Below are 5,868 nucleotides of genomic sequence, written 5' to 3' on the forward strand. Positions count from 1 at the left end.
TAGGTGGAACTAAAGTTACAAGGTTATATATAATACGATAAGGTATATCTATCTATACACACGTACACGATAGACCAAACACAAATTAAATGTATATAGAAGTATTCTGTCCTTACTGATAATAAATTACCTTGGGTAAAAGGTTATTTCATTCAAAAGACAGTCTCCACTTATTAATACAAATATCCTTATTTTAGTCATATCATTTCTCGTGACATAATTCTACCAAACAGCCAAACTGAAAGCATAGGAAATTAAAACAAAATACAAAAAACAGAAAACCACACAGATAATCACGATCTATTCTGTGGCACTTCTATCTTTTCGGTATCACAGCCTCTGCCTCTACGACTGATACTACAGTTTCACTCCTAGTTTTTTCTGTTTAATTTGAGGAATGAGAATTTTAATAAATTATGCAAATCTTGGAAAATCTGGTTTGAATGCCTGCAGAGCCACTCATCGTATTCTAGTACTTGCTAATCTCTAGTCTCATCTCCTCCCTTGGCTCACTAAGCTTCAGCCAAGACGGTCTCTTCCAATTCTGTGAGGAGAGGTCTTCCTCACTCCTGGGCCTTTCAACATGCCATTTCTTTCTGTCTGGTACACAGTCCCCTTCCTTCCCTCCATATGCCCACTCAGTAACAAAGATAAAAAACTGGCACTCTCAAAATATTTCAATACACCCCACCCCTTTTATTCATATCACTTATCACAACTTGTAAATATATATTTATTGGTACAATTTCCTGTATACCTGTAAGCGAGGACCATGCATATTTTGTTCTCTGCCTTATCTCTAGTATTTAGCAGTCTGCCCCACAGAAGTGAAATACACAATTCAAAAAACCATTTTCTTGTCTAAACCTCTTCTTGTCTAACTTTCTGTAAGCATGTTTGCTTGTATTTTTCTTTGATTGTGCTGACTGTGTAATAAAATTAAGACTTTAATGGTTGGAGAAGTTAAAATTCTTACATTATCTCTAAAAAACAATTATATACAGCTAGCTATCCTCCAAAAAGAGGGCATATTAATTTTTTAAATTGTATCATCACACTCTAAAATTCTTTCTAGTTTAAAAATTACGTGATTTTAATGCTATTTCATTAACCTGAAAATAGTATTATTTTGGTTACCATGGACATGTAAGACTATTATTGCATTCATAAATGAACATTCTACATATACAGTTGTGGGTAAACAAAAACAGTACATTTGGTGAAGAAATGTTAACCGGCTTTAAATGTTTTCTTAATACACCCACATAAATAAAATGTAACATTGAACAGGAAGAAGCTACTGTTGTACATCATTAGAATAGTTGTCTATTTAAAAACAGGGGTCAGGGCAGTATTACAATTTTAAATGAACATGTATATGTGATTGATCAAGAACTATAATATACCCCAAAGCCTTGAATTAGAGTTTTCGAAATGTGGTAGTACCTCATCTATTAAATAACAGTGATAATGGTAACACCATAAAATCCAGCAAAAAGGGGAAGATACTGCAGTTGTTTTCTAAAACCTCGGAATGTGATGTGCACCTACAACATGACAGTAAAGTAGCAGAGTATACCTCAGGCCGATCAATATTCTCTTGCCCCACTGAAATGCATTCTCGATTCTCTGAAAGAAGTCAATGTGTTTATTAAATACTCATTATAGCCAACTTTCTGAATATTCCCATTTTGTATGTTCTTTATGTCTGTATACACCTGTATATCACAGGTATCAAGAATGAATCCAGCTCAGATTTAATATTCTGAGATATAAAGCTAGCATATCCTCTGGCCTATTGACTTACAGTCTATTGATAATAAACGTTTAGAAGTCTGTTAGTAAGAATGAAAGAAAATTTAAGAAATAAAGGCATAAGGAGGACAGTGAGATTTTTACTGGCCTGAAAATTCAGAAGAAAGCTTCTCAGCTCTCCTTATCTTTTCCCACGAGAAAACTCCAAACACTGTATGTACTCCTTTAGAAGATTCAACAAAAAGCACACGAAACTCAAAAGAGAACATTAAAGGAAAAAAGAGAAAAGCAATCACAAATACTAAATCTTGGAACCTTGAACTTTGATTCAGAGAAACAAAGAATTCAGAATTCCATATTTACCCTCTGACAAAACAAGTAAAAAAGAGTATTAAGTAAATGTTTAAGAAGTTTTGGCATACATGCCCCATTCATGCTGGTTTTCTGATTCTCTGGAATTCTAAATAATTTTTCCCTTAACAGTTTTGGAAAATATCACTTGGCCTTACAAATTTATACTACTATACGATCTATGGAAAATGCTTTCCAGGAACTCACCAAGTCAGCAAATAAGGAGGACCAGGCAAGTGGCGAAATAGAAGACTGAGAAGAATATTCTAATAGAGGAAATGGGAAGTTTTAAAAAAGAAATATTTTCTGGATACCCCCTCAAACACAAGTTATGATGGGGATAAAGAAAAATTAATCTGGTTTTCCAAAAGTTAAAAGTAGAATGGGGAGACAGAAAAGACCAAAGGCACATCAAGTACAGATTTAGTTTTAAATGCCTTAAAAATAAAAAACAACCTTTAAGAGGTATTGGTGGCTACAGTAGTCAACATTGTAAGGTTTACTCAAACTCCTGAGACTAGAACGTCTTCTTTTTTGCATCAAATGCATGACTATTTCATTGCTGATTGTCAAGAGCATTTTACTCCTGCTGCTGGTAAAAGAATCTGAGGTTGTTCCAGCAAACAAACTAGAATACAATATCGGATTTTCTCTCAAGTTTTGCAGCTGTTATAAGACTTAAGACATAGGATAGGCATATATTGTGAGCAGCTTACATTTTACATATTTACAACATCTGAAGCCTACTGAACTAGGCTTTCACTATGAAAATGTGAGTTCTAACCCAGGCCAATAACAGGTAAATAATTGCCTACTGGCTACCTCCACTCAAATGTATACAAGCACCTCAAAATCTGTATATTCAAGACCAACCTTACTATCGTTTTTTCAACATCCTGGTCAATTGTTCACTCTCCACTTAGCTGCCCAGAAACATGGGAGCCTACCTTCTCACTTTACACATTCAATCGTCAACCAAATCCCACCAACTGTAACCTCAACAGCACTCTCCTGTTCTCTATCCTCGCAGCTATTACTTTGGTTCAAGTACCAATTAGTTCTTGTCCAGACTACTGCTTCATCTTACATTTGTCCACATCTAATCAATTTTCTGTACCATCACCACAGTGATGTGATTATTCTGTCACTTCTACTTAAAAACCTTCAACAACACATCTACAGTACAAATTCTTTATTAAGATTTAATAGGCTCTTCTTCATGTTCTGGTCCCTTCCTACTACTACAATCTCATTTCTCATCTTGCTCTTACACAGTGATGTTTAATTACTTTTACTTTCCTGGAATGTTCCATAAACATAAACAGTTTTGCTTATGGTGCTCTCTTTGCCAGGTATGCTCTTATTGACCTGGAGACCACCACCACATCTCTTAAGGTCTGGCTTATGCATTTACCACTTTAAGACATCTTTGCTGCTCTCCAAGGGAAAACTGGCATTTATGTCTTACTACGTTCATACATACATGTGTCATTATCAGGTATATCTCTATATCCCACATTAGTGTACACTTCTAGCTATTAAAGTCCTTCAGCACAGATGCTGTATCTATTCACCTTTTTATTTCCACTGCATACCAATCTGGCACACAGTACACAATGAAAAACTATCAGCTGGATAAAAAGATATTTACTAATACGTGTATTTAGTTGTCATTCTCCTATCTTACCAAATCATCAGGAGAATGATACTAAACAATACTATCCTGTCAAATAAGCAAATAGGTGACAAATTCAGGGTGCATTTGAAGTACATCAGGTCAAATCAAGAATGTGACAAGACTATGTGTGAAACCAGAAATACAGAAGTTGTTTAAAGATGTACTTTTCTGAAAGTCTCTAAAATACTCATTTATTATACATTTCTTTATATCCATGTACAAGAACATCAATAGAACACTCATATTCCACTTTCTCAGTGTTAGCTGGTGCATTTAGATTCCTATTTCAGCAAAACATTTCTTTCTGGCATGGATTATATTGACATGGCTAATCAATTATGAAAAACTTACAAACAGCTTTACATGAGAACAAGATAATTCATGACGTATAATAATTGCGTTTATTTTTTTTGGCCAAAGAGGACAACTATTTTATAACATTTATTGACCTCCACTTCACTGTAGTCTGGGTCGTAAGACAATTTTATTGTTGTGCAAACTTCAGAGTAGACTTACACAAACCTAGATGGTACAGCCTACTACACATCTTAGTTATACGGTATGGCCTGCTGCTCCTAGGTGACAAACATGGTACTGTACTGAATACTGTGGGCGACTGTAGCACAATGGTATTTGTGTATTTAAAATATAAAAAAGCTACAGTAAGAATACTATAATAAAAGATAAAAAATCATTCACCTGTATAAGACATTTACCATGAATGGAGCTTGCAGGACCGGAAGTTGCTCTGCGTGAATCAGCGAATGAGTGGAGAGTGAATGCGAAGGCCTAGGACATTACTGTACATTACTGTAGACTTTATACATATTGTACACTTAGGCTACACTAGAGTTATAAAAATATTTCTCTCTCCAATAACATATTTACTGTAACTTTATAAACTTTCTAATTTTTAAAAAACTTTTTGACTCTTCTGTAATAACATTTAGCTTAAAACACAAACACACTGTACAGCTGTACAAAAACATTTTTTCTCTATGGCATTATATAACTTTCCCCCCATAGTTTTTAAGCTTTTTTGTTAAAAACTAAAACACAAACAAACACATTAGCCTACGCATAAAAAGGGTCAGGGTCATCAGCATCACTGTCTTCCACCTCCACATCTCGTCCCATTGGAAGGTGTTCAGGGGCAACGATGCACACGGAGCTGTCACCTCCTAGGATAACAATGACTTCTTCTGGAACACCTCCTGAAGGACCAGCCTGAGGCTCTTCTGAAGAGGTCTCACTTTTTTTAGAAATATGCCCATGGTGGTCTGCTTGGTTTTTCTCATCTTAGATTTGCTTGTAAGCAGATAATGCATCATGAGGATTCCTATTAATGAAAACCTTTCAGTGTCAGGGAGCTTGTTGAGGTCTCCAAAAGTTTCTGCTAAACCTTCCACTGTGAATTTTCTTGGGGGTTCTTTGTCTTTTGCAGTTTCCTTTTCTCTTGCCTCTTCTTCAGCTATGTGTTCCTGTTCTAGTTCCAACAACTCATTATTCAGTTCCTCAGGAACCACCTCTCCTCAATGTCATCCTCACCCACACCCTGTTTAAAGTTGTTTGCCACCTCAACCACAGCCTTGTTAAGTATGGCAGCCTCCTCATCCTTGGAAAATCCTTTGAAGTCATGGATGAACCTCCTGGATGCCTTTTTTCAGATGCCATTCACACACTCGTTCCTTGATGACATCACCCTAAACCCAGACAAGGTCCTTGATGCAGTCACAGATGTTATCATCCTCCCAGAACTGCACCAGTGTCTTCTCAGTTGCAGCAATAGCCTGGGCAAAAGTCCTCTTCAGGTAGTAGGCCTTAAAAGCTGCTGTAACTCTCTGACCCAATAGTTGGAATAAAGAGTTGGTGTTTGGAGGGAGAAACACCACTTTGATGCTGTGATGAAGATGACCAATAAAAGAAAGATGTCCAGGAGCATTATCAATAAGCAAAATCTTGAAAGGTGTGTTATTCTTCAAACTGTACTTCTCTGTTTCACTGACATAGCAATTTGGGAGGACCTTGGAAGAGGACCTGTGTCATCCAAGACTTCTTATTGCTTTTGTAGCGCACTGGCTGCA

Source organism: Pteropus vampyrus, unplaced genomic scaffold (assembly GCF_000151845.1).
Source record: "Pteropus vampyrus isolate Shadow unplaced genomic scaffold, Pvam_2.0 Scaffold126, whole genome shotgun sequence".
Taxonomy (NCBI): Eukaryota; Metazoa; Chordata; class Mammalia; order Chiroptera; family Pteropodidae; genus Pteropus; species Pteropus vampyrus.